Below are 8,653 nucleotides of genomic sequence, written 5' to 3' on the forward strand. Positions count from 1 at the left end.
CAGATTTGCACAGGCAGATGAAGACTTCTTCTGCTCACTCTGTTCTTGATATCAGATGTTTGGTGGTGGTGGGTGATGTGGGATTGAAATAGCCACTCAGCTTCCTGTTGGTCCAGTTTGCTCTATTTAGATAACAGGAGCAGACACTGCAGAAAGGAGGAGGCAGGAAGTATAAGTTTTTATTTATACTAGCAGCGGTGCACACTTACCCAAGCATGATAGGACAATGGGGTGAAGTAAAACCCCTCCCCAACAAACTTTGGGAAAACAAGGCTCTGGATCTGAGTTTTGCAGTTCAGCCCTATCTGTAGCAGATTCGTCTGCCAAGGGCGTGCTTTACAAAGGAAGACAGGGATCTGCTGTGCAGGTCAATCCAAGCAACATGCTTGGGATTTTGTGCGCCCTCACATCCTCAGATGACAGTTCATTTCTGTGTCTCACGTCCTGTGTTCTCAGAGCTGCACTCACAAGCTGGACATTTCTACCATCAGATGCTCCTTCTGAAGGAACAGATTAATTCTTTGGGAGGTCAGTTTTGTAGCGTTTCCTGAGCCTACTGTTCCTCTCCCACTGGTTTCATTACAGGAGAAGAAGAGCTTTCGCTATGATGTTACTATTATTATTTATACCAATGTAGCACTTTGAGGCCCTGAGATCAGGGCCATGTTGTGCTTGGTGTTATAGCTATCGCTGGAGACACTCCTTGCCTCAAAGAGCTTACAATCGAAATAGACATGACAGAAAAGATATACCGTTTTACAGAAGGGATTCATTGACTTTAAGTCGTTTTGTGTGTGTGTGTGTGTGTGTGTGTATTTGGCTGTCCCACACAGTCCAAAGTTTTCATTCCTTTGCCTTTTGTCCCACACAAAGCCTGTTTGAGTCACAGCAGGTCTCCTCTCATCCTATGGGTTTGTTACACTGTCATTGTCCCACATGCTGTCTATCATGCTGAACATCAGGTGAAAACAAATCAAGGACTGTAAAATTCCCAGACTCTATAGTGCTGCTGAACTTTCATGTCTGTAACTGGTGTCATCTGGCACCTTATGGTGAGTGCCTGTTAAAAGTAAAAGGCAGCAGGGACTCATTACAATGATGTGTTAAGTAGAGACAATGGACAGCTGAGCTGTGGGGTGACAGATGTGTTTTCTGGCACCCAGTGGTTCTGAACCCATGGGCCACAGGACCCAGGCAGAGCATGTTGCTGTGGGTCTACAAGACCAGTGCAGGCAGGGCCCCCACATGGGAGGGAAAAAAGGTACACTTTACCGAGGCATGGGGGGCCCGGCCCAGGCTGCATCCCCCATTACCATGAGGAAAAAATTTTTCATGGCTCATGAGATTGTGTGTATGCGATGAGGGATTGTGGTATGTGTGTGGGAGGAGGTCCGTGTTACAAGTTTGTACTGGGCCCGAAAAATTATACTTGGGCCCTGGGTGCAGGCTCCTGCTTCAGCCAAGGGGATGGGAGATCAGTGCTGCCCTCCCCCGGGCTGTAGCAGGGAGCACAGCAAAGCGCTCTGCCTGGGTCTCTAGGCGCTGAGGTCCCTGCTGGAGCCAGAGGGAGGGGAGCACTGATCTCCTGTCCCCCTGGCTGCAGAAGGGACCCACTGCCTAGGGACCCAGGTGGAGCACATGGGGCTACAGGATGTGTGCGGTTTCCCTGCTGCAGCCAGGGGGATGGGAGATCAGTGAGTAGGCAGCCTCCTTACTGTACTCCTTCTGTCTGGCTGCAGTGGTGATGGGGCTGGGGTTGCTGGTGGAGCAGCCAGGGTCCACCATGTTTGAGGGGAGGGGCAGGACTCTAAAAATCAGTGCCTTCCTCTTTGGCCTGCACTGAGCAGGCACCCAATGTGACTTAGCTGCCAGGCCATGTGCTTCAGTGTGTAGTGACAGTCACTCATCTACACTAGTGCTTTGTCTGTCAGTGTGTGACACACTGCGAGTCAGTTGTGGGTGTAAAATCATGAATGTAAAAATGAGCACAGTAACATCAAAATGTTTACTTTAAATATGCAGTGATTTGTAGTTCTTAACGGTGGCTGCATCAATACATTTTTTATGAGTTGATAGAGCGGTGGCCCTTCAGGTTGTAAAAATATTTGTGGCCCTCCAGCCAAAAAGTTTGAGAACCACCTCTGGAGCCAATACCACCAGATGCAGAGATGCAATTATATTTGTATGCAAAGGAGGACTCATCTCAGCAACAGATTTCTGGGAGGCCCTTTGTTTTGTTCCCTTTACAGATGCGTCAACTGTATGCAAGATCTGAGGTCATATTGTCTTTGAAATAGTTAAATGAAAACTCTCCCCATCTCCTACCATGTATCCGATGCCCAAAGCCTCATGTTAGTCATTATTTCTCTAGAACTGAATGCGTATCAGTGATCTTCTCATCCAACTATGGCTTCAGAAGCTCCCCTTGCACAGGATTATACAGTACATACAGTAATACATACAGCAGCCACCATCTTATAATAATAGGTTCCTGCAAGATGCTGAGCACTCTGGCTTCCATCCAACAATCACTTAAGCACCTTCTTAACTTTAAGCAGCTATAGCACATGAGCACTTCACACACTGTAAAAGGAGCATATAAAATCTCAGTTTCTCTCTTTCCTTCTTTCAATCAGAGGGAATTATTCTGCTAGAGTGTGTGGTTATTAAAAGCAAGCGGCCAGAGGTAGAAGAAGCGGTCCAGGCGTATGGTTGCTTGAGACTCAAGAGACTCTGTGTTCCATTCCATGTGTCACCTTGGGCAAGTCACTTAAGTCTCCCTCTACTCTGTAAAGCTGGGATAATGGGGTCTTATGAGGATGAATACATTAAAGACAGTGGTGCTCAGATACTATGATGATAGAGGCCACGGAGGAGAGAAGTAATGTTCACCTTTCATTCTGCAAGTGATCAAGGCTATAGCCATTCTGTGTAGCTTTGTAGTGTTTGGTGCTTTGGGATGTATTTATTTTTGATGTCCATTTGTATACCATCATAGTAGATGCATTGGTTAAAAGAAACAAATCATTCTATCCAGGGGATAAATGACAAAACCAGCCAGATAGAAAGAATCACTAAAGATCAATACCTTGTGGAGGAAACTTGATTCAGTACTTTGGGCTGAGGACTGGCTTAATGACTAAGGGCTGGACTGTGATATCTTCCCTCATTCTGAGGAGTACAGAGCTGGTCAGCAATTTTCCACCTCCCTCCCATGAAAACATTAGATGAAAACAAATTGGTTGTGTCAAAAATTTTCTTCGATATTTTTTGGATTTTCATTGGGAAAAAAAATAAAACCTTGAAAAAATGAAAAATTTTGTTCAAAACTGAAATGTGTTAATTTTAGGGGGACAAAAACAAAATGTTCAGGAAAAAGCCATTTTCTACCTAAAAAATGTTCTGACAGCAAATTTTCTGCCAGCTCTAACAATACCCTACACTATGAGTAGTTCCCCTGAAGTCAAAGGGGCTATTGGTGGAATATAGTACAACTCTTTGTGAGTAAAGGGATCACAATCTGGCCGTAGTGGAGAAAAACATGGAACATATCAGTCAGATAGGTACCAAACCGGCACACTGATTAGAATGACTATATTTCAACTTCAAAATAAGACCAGGAAAATAAATGTAACTGCTGGAGTGGGATAAAGAGAGACATTGAAAAGAAAGGTGGAAAAATAACTAAGCTCCATAATATCCAGCACAAGATCTAGTGCATTGCAATGTGATTCCTACTTCCTGTATCAATAGCTGTGATGGTTCTCTAATTTTCCTCATAGAAAAGTGTGCTCCTGTGTACTCATCTGTAAAATGGGTCTGCATGGTGTGCTGAGGGGCTTAATTAACTGATATTTGTAAAGCACATGGTGATCCACACCTCAGATGTTCTATTGAAGTTCAAAGTAGTGAGGTGTTTAGGGTAAGCTCAACCAAATCAGATCTGCTTGTTAAAATTAAAATAGGGAATCAACAACATTTAACTGGCTATTTGTATATAATAATGTTTAAGACCTTGGGGGAATTATATATATATATAATTACTGTATTTCTGTTGACAACTGCTGCACTACAGCCAAATTACTAGGAAGCAACTCTTGATGTTCAGAAAAATGGTTGAGTGTCAAGTCAATGCGGTAAACTTTCTCCCAGCCAATTTTTTTCTGCTTGTATCCTTGGAAACAAGACAGCCTTCCAATACTTCTTAGAAATCTGACAGATGCTCACCTTAACACAAGGCAATGCGGCAGACATAGCTTCCCAGAAACATTTTTTCCATGAAGGGACTGTAATTCATTAGATGTAATTTTTCAGGTGCTCCTACTTAGTTCAAGTTTACCTTTGAAAGGTTTGTGCTGCTGAACTCTTGGTGTAATTAGCTTGCTAATCCATTATGCAGCTACTGAGCAACCCCAATATCCCCCAAGGTCTTTGGCAATGCCGCAAGTCTTCTGGGAAACTGGGTTCTGTATAAGCAGGGGATCAGTGCATGGTGCACACTGCTATCAGGGTCATGACTAAGTCACAGATACCTTATCTTTATTACTCTTGCTCCCTAGGAACAGTAACCAACTAAAATAATCATTCTTTAAATATTGGGCCAAAGTCTGTGATGGTTTCTATCCTACATCACTCCACTGACTTCAATGAATCTGCACAATGCTGGAGCAAGGGCAGAATTTGGCTTATGTTGTATAAAAATTCTTCTCCCCTGTGCACAAAATTCTTCTCCTTTGTGAGCCCCTCAGCCTATACTCACAGATCTGGGGATGCTGAAGGCAGGACAAGGCTCTCTACAGCATCCAGAGGCTTAGCTATAAAGACAGATAAATGCTCAGACTGTTAAGAGTCTTTATTTACATTAAAATGGTCTATATTAAATAGAAGCAGCTACTGCTACACTAATGTTTTAGGGCCTGATCCAAAGTCTTTTGATGTCAATGCAAAGACTCTGGGCTTTGGATCAGGTATGTAGTCCTTTAAAAACTGTTCTGCTACTTTTTGGCATACGGTTTGGAGCAAATTTCTTAGACATTTTGGAATATGGTAGTCTGTGTAGAACTAATGATTTGCCAAAGTAGATTAGGAAACTTGGGTCAATGTGGAATTTGTGGGTATTCTAAAACATATCAGTATTTTGAAACACATCCAGACCAGCTTCACTTTGCCCATGCTCTGTGTTCACTCCTGATTAACATTGCCTGATGCTGTATGAGCTAAATTCTGCTGTCAATAGCACCAGTGGAATTGAATTGACATCAGTAGGTTTGCACCCATTTATATTTAATCCCACTTGCCCCAGATTTGCTCTGAGCATCACGCAAAGCACAATGTTACTAAAGGCTGCAGTTTCACTTGCAAACAAACCACCTTAAATTATTCACATTTTAATTTTATATCTATTTCTGACCATTGCTGTACATGAGGATTCAAAGTGGGTGGCAATGATCACGAGCTGAATCGTCCAAGGTGAATCAACAGAGCAAGTGGAAAATTGATCATCAGCGTCTAGTTAGATCAGCTTTCCCATGTGCAGAGCTATTGAATTATTTCAAACCACTTGTCACTGTATTCAAGGAAACCGTCCTTCAGTATTTTAAGCTTTCACACCACACTCAGCCTTCCAGACACACAATGTCCTGCATAGGATACACTAGTGTTACATTAGACCTTCCACCTCATGATAAACAAGAGACTGATTTTCATGGCGTGTCATATTTCCATGATTAGTGATAATTTCATGACTGATACTTGAACCAAACATAGAGGATGAGAGAGAGAATAAACTTTATGTGACAGATGTTAGTCATGTCACTTAATACATGACTGGAAAGCGCACAGATACTACAGGGGTGGAGGGAGCATAGGAATCTACATAAAATAGATTATGCAGTGATCATTAAGAGCTCCATGTAAAGCACTGCACATCAGAAACCATTTCCAGTGTACAACATGACAATTTGTATTGGTCCTACAAAACCCAGGAGCAATGCTCCATATTTTTGAGCACTATGTGCTCGCACATTCTCTATTAACTATTTACATATGTACAGATATATCTCTCTTATAGACCATTCATATAACAATCACAGGACTTAATACATAATGGGCCTTTCTCACTGGTGTGAAACAGGAATGACTCCAATAATGGCAGCATAAAACTGGCATGAGATTCATAGATTCCAAGGCCAGAAGGGGTCACTGTGTTCATCTAGCCGGACATCTTGTATTATAGGCCAAATAACTTTTCCAAAATAATTCCTAGAGCAGAGTTTTTAGAAAAACATCCAATCATGATTTTAAAATGGCCAATGATGGAGAATCCACCATGACCCTTGGTAAATTGTTCCAATAGTTAATTACCATCACTGTTCAAAATTACACCTCATTTCCAATCTGAATTTGTCCAGCTTCAACTTCTTTGTACTAAGTTAAATAGATTGACCTCCTTGAAGACATGTTTTATAATCTTTTAATCATTCCTGTGGTTCTTCTCTGAACCCACTCCAGTTTAGCAACATCCTTCTTGAATTGTGGACGCCAGAACTGGACATAGTATTCCAGCAGCAGTCATACCAATGCCAAAGACAAAAATAAAATAACCTCTCTGTTCCTTTCTGAGATTCTCCTGTTTATGAATCCAAGAATTGCATTAGCTCTTTTGGCCACAGCATCACACTGGCAGCTCATGTTCAGCTGATTATCCACTCCTCACCCACCAAAAAAATCTTTTAGAGTCATTGCTTCCAATGATAGAGTCCCCATTCTGTAAATATGGCCTACGTTCTTTCTTCCTAGATGTATATGTTTACATTTAGCCATATCAAAACACATATTGTTTGTGTGTGCCCAGTTTACCAAGTGATCTATGGAGCTATGTATTAGTGACCTGTCCTCTTCATTATTTACCACTCTCCTAATTTTTGTGTCATCTGCAAACTTGGTCAATGATGATCTTCTGTTTTCCTCCATGTCATTGATAAAAATGTTAAATAGCATAGAGGCAAGACCCAATCTCTGTGAGACCCCACTAGAAACATACCCACTAGATGATGAGTCCCCTTTTATGATTATATTTTGAGACCCTATCAGCTAGCCAGCTTTTAATCCATTTAAAGTGTACCCTGTTAATTTTATATTCTAGTTTTTTAATCAAAATGTTGTGCAATACCAAGATAAGCTCTTTAGAGAAGTCTAAGTATATTACATTAACACTATTACCTACATCACCAAACTTATAATCTCATCATTAAAAGATATCAAATGAGTTTGACAGGATCTATTTTCCATAAAACCATGCGGATTAGCATTAATTATATTACTTTAATTATATTACTCCTTTAATTCTGTATTAATCAAGTTTTTATTAACTGAGACCAGAATCGGACCTCATGTCCATGTCTTGAATAGTTTACAATATAGTGAAGCCTGTACTTAACTCTGCCCAAGTGAGTGGCCCCAGTGATAGGGTTGCCAGTTTTGGTTGGATGTATTCCTGGAGGTTTCATCACATGACATAATCTTTAATAATTCCTGGAGCCTCCAGGACAATCCTGGAGGGTTGGCAACCCTCTCCAGTGACGCTATTGGACTAGTCACAGGCATAACTTTGTGTGGTTGGACCTGAAGGGCCCCACTTGCAAACACTAGCAGGTGTAATGATGACTGCAGTGTACAATAAGTGTAAGCTCTTTGGAGCAGTGACATAGTCTTTTACTTGGCATATACGGCTAAGATTTTGTAGCACTGTGCATTGTGAACATATTAGTAATAATAATAATAATAATAATAATTTGAAAGAATTAAGTTAATCCCCTCTATAAACAACAGTCCCTTACTTTCCTCTCCCTTATCCTGCAACCCTGACAAAGCAACATGAAATTTTCTTTAACTCCAGCAAAGCCAGGAGGTCTTGATAGCAGCCAAAACATCTGGAATTATCACTGGGTTTCATTATCTCAACTGCCAGTTGAGACAGGGAGTTCCAGAAATAGCCACAGCAAATGAATAAGTGAGAAAGAAAAAGAGAAAAGCACACTAGAATGCTGAAGAGTTTGCTTCATAGTTGAAGGGACCAAAAGCTAGTAAATGAAAGCTACATTGTCAAATTAAAATAATCCAATGCTGAAAAAAGTAGCTTTGTGAGCATCATAAAGAAGTAATGAAGATGCACACACTGTTATAAATGCTCTGCCTCACCTTTTTTGCTCAGCTGGAAAGACCATGTTTTTTGTATTATCTGAGTGCTTTTGATTCACTCAAACCAATGAAAATCAAACAATTCTTTCTGTTTCTAAGAAATAGCGTTGTTTCCTGCAGAATGGCCAAGCAACTTCATCTCCCTTTGAACAGCTGTCCAAGGCTCTGGGCTGGCAATAAGGATGAGAAAAGATCAAGTACATCCATATATGCTATGACATGATTTTGTTAAAAAATGCTTTATTGCATAGACATAAAAAATAAACTTGATCAAAAAGAGGTTTCAATCAACCAGTGACAAGATAGAATCACTACGATAAAATAATAATAAATAGTAAAAATAAACAACTAGAGATAGCAATAAAGCAAGCAAACATCTGTAGTATTTGTTTAGGGCTAGATTGTGGGTTGGACTACGTGCTATGCAAGAGACTAAAACACCCGACAAGGGCTA

This window comes from Emydura macquarii, unplaced genomic scaffold (genome assembly GCF_026122565.2).
Source record: "Emydura macquarii macquarii isolate MOO-44397 ecotype Brisbane River unplaced genomic scaffold, CSIRO-AGI_Emac_v2 contig_1348, whole genome shotgun sequence".
Lineage (NCBI taxonomy): Eukaryota > Metazoa > Chordata > Testudines > Chelidae > Emydura > Emydura macquarii.